The following is a 12,204-nucleotide window of genomic DNA, read 5'->3' as shown; positions in this document are numbered from 1 at the left end:
AATAAGGCTGGTGAGCTAGAAACCTTTGATTCTAGGAAACTCGGATAAATCAGTAGCTTTGTAAGCACTGAATGAGTGGCTTTTGGAGCACAGTGTGTGTTTTTACTTGCCTGCCAGGTGCAAGCTAGGATTAAAGCTAATAGCCCACCAGTTCTTGGCTCCATTGTTTCATTACCGTCTGTCCAAATCTAATGTGAACCTGCATGGGCCAGGCGGCTCTGATGAAGGCCGTGGCTACTGGCTTTACAACAAGTTATGAACAAATAATAGTAAGTAAAAGAACTATAAGATGTTAGTTTTTGTTTCTTTAAAAAAGGCCAAAGCAAAACTTTATAGACAATTCAGTTATAAGCACATTGTAGTTTTGTTACAATTTGACTGCAAGGGAAAGGCTTCTAGCTGACCAATTCAAAGATGGACACTTGGTAGAAATATTTTACAAAAAAATTGAAAATTTTATCTTTTTTTTTTTTCTTTTTTCATATACAAGAATGTTTAAGGTCATTCTAGTCAGTTAAATCAGTGGTCCCCAAAACCGCGGGCCACGGACCAGTACAGTCCATGGGCCATTTGGTACCAGTCCACAGAGAAAGGATAACTTACATGATTTCTGTTTTATTTATATTTAAGTCTGAACGATGTTTTATTTTTATTTTTGTTTTTATTTTTTATTTATTCATTTTTAGAGAAGACAGAGAGAGAGAGAAGGGGGGAGGAGCTGGAAGCATCAACTCCCATATGTGCCTTGACCAGGCAAGCCCAGGGTTTCGAACCAGTGACCTCAGCATTTCCAGGTCGACACTTTATCCACTGCGCCACCACAGGTCAGGTCGATGTTTTATTTTTAAAAAATGACCAGATTCTCTCTGTTACATCTGCCTAAGACTCACTCTTGACGCTTGTCTCGGTCACATGATACATTTATCCGTCCCACCCTAAAGGCCGGTCCGTGAAAATATTTTCTGACATTAAACTGGTCCGTGGCCCAAAAAAGGTTGGGGGCCACTGAGTTAAATGGATGGGTGATCTGTTTCCCCAAAATAAGCCCTAATCCAGTTAAATTTCAGAAAACTCCTTAAGCATTTTATTAGGAATGCTCATTTCTTCCCAGTCCAGGGTTGGGACAATTTTTCTCTTATGGTATACTTTTTTTTTATTATTGATTTTTAGAGAGAGAAAGAAAGAGGGGACAGAAGTGGGAAACATTGACTTATAGTAGTTGCTTCCCACATGTGCCTTGACTGGGCAAACCCGGAGTTTTGAACCTGCGACCTCAGTGTTCCAGGTTGATGCTTTAACCACTCTACCACCACAGGTCTCTTATAGTATGTTTCTAAAGATATTTCAATGTACTTTGTTTCCATTATTTAGCTGTACAAATATTTTATTTACTTATATCATTCTCCAGATCACATAGTGATCATTCCTGTTTGTTGTGAAACCAGTGACTGAGATGGAGATCACAATGGGTATCTAAGCTTAATAGAACTGGCAGGGACCATGTCACTGGGGCTAATATTGAAGTTAAAGCAGTCATATTTAAAGTCTAAAGGAAGACAAAAAGCTAGGCAAGTGAAATGACAGGAAAAAGCATTACATTTAGGGGAACAGCTTGTGTGAAGGCTCTGAGAAAGGAGAGTGACTTTGAAAATGCCATTACCTGAGGAAGGAAACACAGAAGGTTGGAACTCAGTTCAGAAAGTTGAGAGATTAGTCCGTTCTGAGCCATATGCCAACCCCTTGGGTAAGGTACAATATTATGAATAATGTAGGAGCAACCAGGGTGAGGTGCTAAGACCAGAGGAAGGGAGATAAGAACCCACGAAGGGGGTTGACTCTTCACATTCCCATAGAAGAAAGACTTTTGTAGAAATTGATTCCTTGAAGTCATCATCCTTTCTGCCCATCAGGCAAGAGTGACTTCTGTGACGTCAGGACAAGCCTTGGGAAGCAGGAGCTCTGCACTGAAAAGGGGAGTCCATCAACTCAAGTTGCTCTGCTCTGTTCTGCTGGTTACAGGGCGCACGAGACAGCTCCCGACCCTGTGGATTGCTGGCTAGGAGGGCATCTTCTTACAGACCCAACGCTGTCTAAAAATGGGTTGGAAGAACTAGATAAGAGAAGAATTAGCGAAACCCTAATTTAGACTCAGACTAAAACCACATTACTCCAAATGTAGTGCGCAAGGAAAGCCTCCCTAGACCTGCTTTCCAATGACTTAGAATTTCAAGGGGGAGATAAGGGAGAGATCAGCCCCTGACCTCCAGCTGATGGATTTTAGTTAGATCTGGAAATATCTTGAAATAGTGTTCTGTTAGTCAGGACTCTTAATTATAAAGACAAAAATTCAACTCAAACCAGCATAAGAAAAAAAAAGAAAAGCAATTTATTTGGCTTACATTCTTGGAAGAATGGGAGTGTGTATTAAATTAAAAGTTTCTACCTGACCAGGCAGTAGTGTAGTGGATAGAGCGTCGGACTGGGATGCATAGGACCTGGGCTTGAGACCCTGAGGTCGCCAGCTTGAGTGCAGGCTCATCTGGTTTGAACAAAAAGCCCACCAGCTTGAACCCAAGATCGTTGGCTCCAGCAAGGGGTTACTCGGTCTGCTGAAGGCCCGCAGTCAAGGCACATATGAGAAAGCAATCAGTGAACAACTAAGGTGTTGCAACACGCAATGAAAAACTAATGATTGATGCTTCTCATCTCTCTGTTCCTGTCTATCCCTCTCTCTGACTCACTCTCTGTCTCTGTAAAAAATAAATTTAAAAAAATTTTAAAAATAAAGTTTCTGCCTCTCTTTCCTCATCTCTGCTTGGCTTGGCTTCATTCTGTGACTTCATATCTTCATTCTTGGTGCCTTCAGCCTTTCTCCATGTGGTGGGAAGATAGCCCCAGGAGCCCCAGGCCTACATCACAGCATAACTACCCCACTTTTCTCTCTAAACTTGTATATATCAAATCCTAGGGAAGAGCTCTGCTTGGCCATACTTGGTTAGGTCCCAACCTCAAACCAATCATACTGGTCAGGGGAAGGGACTCTGATTGGCTAGATCCTGATCATGAGCCCACCACTCAGGCCAAGGCTGTCAGAGTATCATAACTCAAAATCCCATAAACGGCCTGACCAGGCGGTGTCGCAGTGGATAGAGCGTCGGACTGGGATGCAGAGGACCCAGGTTCGAGACCCCGAGATCACCAGCTTGAGCGCGGGCTCATCTGGTTTGAGCAAAAGCTCACCAGGTTGGACCCAAGGTCGCTGGCTTGAGCAAGGGGTTACTCATGGTCAAGGCACATATGAGAAAGCAATCAATGAACAACTAAGATGTCTCAATGCGCAACAAAAAACTAATGATTGATGCTTCTCATCTCTCTGTTCCTGTCTCTGACTCTCTCTCTGTCTCTGTAAAAAAAAAAAAAAAAAAAAACAAAACCTCATAAACAAGAAGAGTTAGTGTCCAAACACAAAGGATGCTAGAGAGACAGAAACTACAGAATGGTAAAAGAAGTTAAAGAAAAGTTATTTTTATGAGAGCAGCACAAAAGAAATCTAAAAATTACTGTAATCTAGCTTGGCTTTCCTCTTTCAGCATTCAATTAAATCGGTCTTCTTAAAGAGTAATTTTTTCATGAAATGAAACTCAGGATATTGAGAAAATACAGCAGGACAGAAAATAATCTCATTCTTCTCAGACATGTAGAGGAGGGAAAGAAGTGGGTGGAAGTTCTCAGGCAGAGAAAGGTATGGATAGACCTACAGTTCCTAGAACTACATTCATCTCCCGAAGGTACAGTTAAGAGACAGCAACAATCTAAGAAAGCATGGGACCAACACTAGGTTGAAGATCTCAGATGGTGTATATTGAGTGCTTCTCTGCATGGATCTTTAAATACTGAGAGTCTTCCATCTGTTGAGTTTTTAGGCTGAGGTTATGGTGCATACCTTCAGATCCTAGTATGCTAAGAATGTGACTGATAAGAAGAAGGCAGGGCCTCTAGGTATAGAGAGTTTCTATTCTTTTTTTCTTTTTAATATTTTTTATTTATTGATTTCAGAGAGAGAGGAAGGAAGAGAGAAAGAGAAACAGAAATATTGATCTGTTTCTATATGCGTCCTGACCAAGGATAAAATCGGTAACTTTTGCATATTGAAACGATGCTCCAACAGCCGAGCTACCCAGACAGGGTGAGAAAGTTTCTAAGTCAAGGATTCAGGTACAGGGAACAGGCAGAGTGTAGTTACAAGATCTGATTACCAGAAAGTATGGTCTGGGAGACAGACAAGTCAGATGCCCAGTAATTGGAGCAGGGGATCAGAGCTGGTCTACCAGTGAGTATAATTTTGTGTGCCAGCTTTTTGGCTGATGGGCAGGAGTGCCTTTCAAAGGCTGAAACTTATTTATTTTAATATTTTATTTATTGATTTTTAGAGAGGGGGGGGAGAGAGAGAGAGAGAGAGAGAGAGAAGGGGGAGGAGCTGGAAGCATCAACTCCCATATGTGCCTTGACCAGGCAAGCCCAAGGTTTTGAACCAGTAACCTCAGTGTTCTAGGTGAACGCTTTATCCCACTGCACCACCACAGGTCAGGCCTGAAACTTATTTTAAGGACCATATAGTTGGTATCTGTGAGGAGAGGGAGGATATAGAAGTTGGGAGTCTGATGGAATGTGTTTTGATCAGATCGAGTCCCAGTGTTGTTTTAAAGTACTCTGAGGAAGATATTTTTAAAAAGAAGAAGAGCCTGACCAGGTGGTGGTGCAGTGGATAGAGCGTCGGACTGGGATGCGGAAGGACCCAGGTTCGAGACCCCGAGGTCGCCAGCTTGAGTGCGGGCTCATCTGGCTTGAGCAAAGAGCTCACCAGCTTGGACCCAAGGTCGCTGGCTCCAGCAGGGGGTTACTCGGTCTGCTGAAGGCCCGAGGTCAAGGCACATGTGAGAAAGCAATCAATGAACAACTAAGAAGTCGCAACGCGCAACGAGAAACTGATGATTGATGCTTCTCATCTCTCTCCGTTCCTGTCTGTCTGCCTCTGTAAATAAATAAATAAATAAATAAACAAACAAATAAATAAATAAAAAGAAGAAGAATCCATATCTACTTTGAAGCACCCAGGGCTGTGAGAATATTATGATTAGTAAATATTAGGTACACTGTTGGGCACGTTTGGATAAGAATAATTTGAGATTTATATTCATCTGTGTGAAGTGGCATGGATAAAAAGACACGGCTTCAGATCCAAACTAGAAACCTGACACCACTTCCTTGCAAGTTAAAAATATAAGTGAATCATTTACATATCTCCTAGAAACCAAGCACATTATACCTCCAGTAATTTGGATAACACTGTGGGTTGAGTCTTTTTCTTTTTAAAAATTCTAATTAAGCCATCCATCACTGCAAGGTGACAATTTTCTCAAGTATGCTCTTCTTAAAACCACTGAACTTTATTTGGTCTCCTATAGTAGGAAAAATTTTGACTCTTAGGGGGAAATCTCATGTAAATGGCCATCTGTTACTTTTGGGGGCAGGGAGGTGTAGAGGAATCTTCTCTCCCTTCCCTTTGAAAGCTATCACTCTCACACTCCACAGGATTCTGGTGGGCATGTCAGTTACACGGGTTTGTGAATAGGGCTGCCAAATCAGACACACTCCATGGCCAGCTAGTAACTGCCAGCTATCAGCTGTCAGGACCTTTCTTTCCCCCTCACTTACTCAATCAGTTATTAACCTTGGATTCAGACTTGTGCTCAAGTTTCTGCATGGGGCTCTAGAAAACCCAGGTGACAAAATGTGGCCAAGAGTTTGGAAGAGGGATAGTCTCATTTCTGTATAGTTGCCACACAGCACTTGAAGAGTTTGCTACTTCCGAAATGCTCTTGGTCACATGGCAGCATCCTCTCCAGGGCGGGGGTCAGGGGTGAAAAAAGAGCTGCTGCCCTCCAGTGGCCTTTCTGGTAACTACAACAGTGACTGTACCCCAGCTCATGCAGAGACTTCCTGAAGACTTTCAGTAACAAACACCTTCAAGCTGGGCAGGAGGAAAGCAAATTTGCCCAGGAACAAGAGGTAACAAGAGGCAGTACAATTTCAGATATTACCATTATGTGACTGCATCAGTACTCTCAACTTGGGAAACCTGCAGAAATATGGATTCCATGAATTGTAAGTTTTCAACAAGAACATTCTGCTTTTATAATCAGAGAAGATACATGTTTGAGAGCAAATAAGAATTTAAACATTCATGTTAAACTGAGAAAGGACCATGTAACTTAGAAGTGCAGAATAATTAAAGATGAGGGGGGTTAGAAAAAAATTTTAAGATCAAGGGTTATATAAATAAAAGTTAAAATTATACTTAAGTTGGAGAGGATGTTGAGAAAATGGGACCCCAGTGCATTGCTGATGGGAATGTAAAATGGTGCAGCTGCTGTGGGAAACTGCATGGCAGTTCCTCAGAAAATGTAGCTTAGAATTACCACATGGTCCAGTAACTTCACACCTAGATATATACTCGAGAGAATCAGAAGCAGGGATTCAAATAGATATTCTTACACCCGCATTTATAGCAGCATTATTTGCAATAGCCAAAAAATAGAAAAAAATCCAAATGTCCATCAACAAATGAAAGAATAAACAGAATATGATTTATGCATACAAAAGAATATTTCTTTTATTACTTTTAATTTATATTGTTTACATGGATTCAAGTGTCCCACTGAATATAACTCCCTCACCCCCCACCCCTGTGTCCCTTTTTATATGCCCTTTGCCCCCTACCCCTTTCCTCTAGGACAGGGGTCCCCAAACTTTTTACACAGGGGGCCAGTTCACTGTGCCTCAGACCATTGGAGGGCCGGACTATAAAAAAAACTATGAACAAATCCCTATGCACACTGCACATATCTTATTTTAAAGTAAAAAGACAAAACTGAAATAAATACAATATTTAAAATAAAGAACAAGTAAATTTAAATCAACAAACTGACCAGTATTTCAATGGGAACTATGCTCCTCTCACTGACCACCAATGAAAGAGGTGCCCCTTCCGGAAGTGCGGCGGGGGGGCGGATAAATGGCCTCAGGGGGCCGCATGCGGCCTGCGGGCCGTAGTTTGGGGACGCCTGCTCTAGGATTTGCTGTCCTGTTATCTGTATCTATATGTTATGTATATATAATTTCAATAATCCCTTCACCTTCTCTGATCCCATCCCTACATCCCCCTTCCCTCTGTCTGCTGTCCATCTGATTCCTATGACCCCGCCTCTGCTTCTATTCCATTCCTCAGTTCACTTTGTTCATTAGGTTCCACATTGTAAGTGAGATCATATGATATTTTTCTTTCTCTGCCTGGCTTATTTCACTTAGGATAATAGTCTCCAAGTCCATCCATGCTGTCACAAAAGGTAAGATTTCTTTCTTTTTCATGGCCACATAGTATTCCATTGTGTATATGTACCACAGCTTTTTAATCCACTTGTCCACTGAGGGACATTCAGGCTGTTTCCAGATCTTGGCTATTGTAAACAATGCTGCAGTAAACATGGGGGTGTGTATCTTCTTTTGAATCAGTAATTTGGTATTTTTAGGATATATTCCTAAAAGTGGGATAGCTGGGTCAAAAGGCAGTTCCATTTTTAATTTTTTGAGGAAACCCCATACAGTTCTCCACAGTGGCTGCACAAGTCTGCATTCCCACCAGCAAAAGAATATTATTCAGTCTTAAAAAGGAAGGATTTACTGACACATGTACCACATGGATGAACCTTGAAAACATTATGCTAAGTGAAATAAACCAGACACAAAAGACATACATTGTATGATATGATGCCATTTGTAGGAGGTACCCAGAAAAGGCAAATTCTCAGAGACAGAAATTATAAATGAGGTTACCCAGAACTGGGGGGAATGGAAAAGGGGAAGTTATTGTTTAATGGGTATAGAATTTCTATCTGGAATAATGAAAAAGTTCTCAATATAAATAGTGGTGATGGTTACGTAACATTGTGAATGTATGTATGTACTTAGTATCTTTGAATTATACATTTTGGCTCTGGCTGGTTGGCTCAGCGGCAGAGCATTGGCCTGGTATGTGGAAGTCCCACATTCAATTCCTGCTCAGGGTACACAGGAGAAGTAACCATCTGCTTCTCCACTCCCCCCCCCCCATCTCTCTCTCTCTTTTCCCCTCCTACAGTGATGGCTCAAATGGTTCAAACAAAGTTGGCCCCGAGCGCTGAGGATGGCTTCATTTGCTGAGCAGTGGAGCTGTGGCCCAGTCTAGCAGAGCATCACCTGATAGGGGCTTGCTGGGTGGATCCCAGTTGGGGTGCATGTGGAACTCTGTCTCTCTGACTCTCACTTAATAAAAAAAAATTATACATTTTAAAATGGTTAAAATGGTAAATTTTATGCCATAGTATGTTTTTACCATGATTAAAAATTTTACCACAGGTCCTGGCCGGTTGGCTCAGTGGTAGAGTGTCGGCCTGGTGTGCAGGAGTCCCAGGTTCGATTTCCGGCTAGGGCACACAGGAGAGGCGCCCATCTGCTTCTCCACCCCTCCCCCTCTCCTTCCTCTCTGTCTCTCTCTTCCCCTCCCACAGCCAGGGCTCCATTGGAGCGGGATTGGCCCGGGCCATGGAGATGGCTCTGTGGCCTCTGCCTCAGGCGCTAGAATGGCTCTGGTTGCAACAGAACAACATCCCAGATGGGCAGAGCATCGCCCCCTGGTGGGCGTGCCGGGTGGATCCCGGTAGGGCACATGCGGGAGTCTGTCTGACTATTTCCAACTTCAGAAAAAAACAAACAAACAAAAAATTTACCACAAAAAATCCAGTAAAATGGATTCATTATTTTATAATGAATTTATAATGAATAGATTCAATATTTTATAATGAATCATTATTTTATAATGATTTTAGAGAAAATCAAAATGTGTCTTGTGTTTGCTTCTTTAAAAATAGTTTTGGGCCTGACCTGTGGTGGCACAGTGGATAAAGCATCGACCTGGAAATGCTGAGGCCGCCAGTTCAAAACCCTGGATTTGCCTGGTCAAGGCACATATGGGAGTTGATGCTTCCAGCTCCTCCCCCCTTCTCTCTCTGTGTCTCCCTATCCTCTCTAAAGATGAATAAAATAAAAAAAATAGTTTTGGACTTTATTGGCTGGTTTTTATTATACAATGAATATATTTAAAGAACATTGTTATTATATACTTAAAATAAGGTTATAATTTCATGGCCTCAGGAATAAATTTTTTGGATTTGTCCTAGGGCTAGATAAAATTAAATTGAAGGCTGAAATTTTTCCACCCATCTTTTAGAGAAATAGCATTTTAAGGATTTTCTGCTATTTTTTTTTATACCAGGTAGTTTTTGGTATAGCAGGTGTAGTCAACTTTTTTATACCTACCGCCCACTTTTGTATCTGTTAGTAGTAAAATTTTCTAACTGCCCACCGGTTCTATAGTAATGGTGATTTATAAAGTAGGGAAGTAACTTTACTTTATAAAATTTATAAAGCAGAGTTACAGCAAGTTAAAGCATATAATAATAATTACTTACCAAGTACGTTATGCAGATTTTCACTAAGTTTGGCAGAATAAATCTTTATAAAACAACTTACTATGGTTAAATCTATCTTTTTATTTATACTTTGGTTGCTCTGCTACCGCCCACCATGAAAGCTGGAATGCCCACTAGTGGGCGGTAGGGACCAGGTTGACTACCACTGGTATAAAGGGTAAATTTAAAGTTTCTGTAAGTCGGGCCTGGCTGGTTGGCTCAGTGGTAGAGTGTTGGCCTGGCGTGCAGGAGTCCCGGGTTCGATTCCCGGCCAGGGCACACAGGAGAAGCGCCCATCTGCTTCTCCACCCCTCCCCTTCTCCTTCCTCTCTGTCTCTCTCTTCCCCTCCTGCAGCCAAGGCTCCACTGGAGCAAAGTTGGCCCGGGTGCCAAGGATGGCTCCATGGCCTCTGCCTCAGGTGCTAGAATGGCTCTGGTCGCAACAGAGCAACACCCCAGATGGGCAGAGCATCACCCCTTGGTGGGTATGCCGGGTGGATCCCGGTCGGGTGCATGCGGGAGTCTGTCTGACTGCCTCCCTGTTTCCAACTTCAGAAAAATACAAAAAAAAAAAAAAGTTCTGTAAGTCAGTTATTCCCAACTAAATTAATAGTTTGGTGCTTACTTTGGCAGCACAAGTACTAAATTAATAGTTTGGCTTGATTCATGGTTGCTATATTCAACTTTGATTATAATTAGAGAAAATAAAGTGATTCTAAATAGAAAATAAAAGCATATTAAAAATTGGTTTTCCAAATCACCTGTGGGTGGGAAAATATTATTTTACTCCTATTAAAGTTTGAAGTTTTCAAACACAAGGTAAAGGATGTATTATAACAGGAAAACCTATGAAGCTTCCCAAAGAGTTCAAATAGGAGATGTGTGTCCCAATATACGGGGCCTGAAGTGAGCCTAATTGTGCCTAGTGCAGTGTCTGGAACATGGTAGGTGGGCAGTAAATATACATGTGCTGAGTGGATGATAACTGAATGTCACTTTCTCTCTCTGAACTCAACAGTCTCATCTGGGATAAAGAGAGAGGCAGACAAGATGAGAAGATGAGGGGGTCTCGGCTCTGGCTGCACCCTAGCATCTCTGTGGAGCTTTTTTTTATTAAGTGAGAAAGACAGAATCAGACAGAAAGAGAGAGAGATGAGAAGCATCAACTCGTAGTTGTGGGCAGTGGTGGGGTTCAAATAATTTAACAACTGGTTCTCGGCCCTCATCACTGTCTTAAGTGTGAAAAAACAATATACTGAAAGGTAGTTTATTATTTCATGCATTTAATATATACTTAAGTAAGAATAATAAAAGAGGTGCACAAAACTAGATTATGTTATAACAAAGAGTTTAAAAATATTAATGAAAAAATATTAAATAATACCTGCCAAAAATCTATAAAACTATTATTTAAGATTTTTCCAATGACAGCTTGTCACCCCTGGTTGTTTGGCACATTTTCTCTTTATGTTTTATTTTTGTTTACCAAAGTAATAATTGTGAGGGAATTAAAATGTAGTATTTCGGCCCTGGCTGGTTAGCTCAGTGGTAGAGCATCTGCCTGGTGTGCAGAAGTCCTGGGTTCGATTCCCAGCCAGGGCACACAGGAGAAGCGCCCATCTGCTTCTCCACTCCTCCCCCTCTCCTTCCTCTCTGTCTCTCTCTTCCCCTCCCGCAGCAGAGGCTCCATTGAAGCAAAGATGGCCCGGGCGCTGGGGATGGCTCCTTGGCCTCTGCCCCAGGCGCTAGAGTGGCTCTGATTGCAACAGAGCGACACCCCGGAGGGGCAGAGCGTCGCCCCCTGGTGGGCGTGCCGGGTGGATCCCGGTCGGGCGCATGCGGGAGTCTGTCTGACTGTCTCTCCCCGTTTCCAGCTTCAGAGAAATACAAAAAATAATAATAATAAAAATAAATAAATAAAATGTAGTATTTCATCAAAGGTATAATGAGTTTTATGAGACAAATAAATATTACAAGTATAGTTCCGTCAAATTTTTTTGCCTGTGGACAGAATGAACATTACTATGGGTGCTTAGAATATGCTGTCGCACAGATGAACATTAAAAAAGAGTAAAGAATGTAAATTTGTAATTTCCACATTGGGCCACTGTCCAGGTGCCTACCTTAGAGAGAACCCTAACAAGTGCCATTTTAACAACTGGTTTGCTGAACTCAACAGAAATTAGGTATCGGTTTTGCTGAATCAGTGCGAACCAGCTGAATCACACCACTGGTTGTGGTACTTTAGTTGTTTTGTTTGTTTTGTTTTATTTTTGGTATTTTTCTGAAGTTGGAAACGGGAAGGCAGTCAGACAGACTCCCGCATGCCCCCGACTGGGATCCACCCAGCATGCCCACCAGGGGGCGATGCTCTACCCATCTGGGTGTTGCTCTGTTGCAACCAGAGCCTTTCTAGCGCCTGAGGCAGAGGCCATGGAGCCATCCTCAGCACCGGGCCAACTTTTCTCCAATGGAGCTTCGGCTGCGGGAAGGGAAGAGAGAGACAGAGAGGAAGAGGGGTGGAGAAGCAGATGGGCGCTTCTCCTCTGTGCCCTGGCCGGCAATCGAACCCGGGATTCCTGCACACCAGGCCGACGCTCTACCACTGAGCCAACCGGCCAGGGCCACTTTAGTTGTT

General features: G+C 42.3%; 1 non-coding gene across 1 annotated transcript; it reads left to right on the top strand.

The window, feature by feature from the left end:
- Window positions 1-11,092: 11,092 nt before the first annotated feature.
- TRNAT-GGU (transfer RNA threonine (anticodon GGU)) lies at window positions 11,093-11,168 on the top strand. The gene has a single exon. It is a non-coding gene; the product is annotated as a tRNA-Thr (tRNA).
- Window positions 11,169-12,204: the final 1,036 nt, after the last annotated feature.

This window comes from Saccopteryx bilineata, chromosome 2 (genome assembly GCF_036850765.1).
Source record: "Saccopteryx bilineata isolate mSacBil1 chromosome 2, mSacBil1_pri_phased_curated, whole genome shotgun sequence".
Lineage (NCBI taxonomy): Eukaryota > Metazoa > Chordata > Mammalia > Chiroptera > Emballonuridae > Saccopteryx > Saccopteryx bilineata.
The sequence above is the reverse complement of the archived record's forward strand: the minus strand, read 5'-3'. Positions and strand labels throughout refer to the sequence as shown.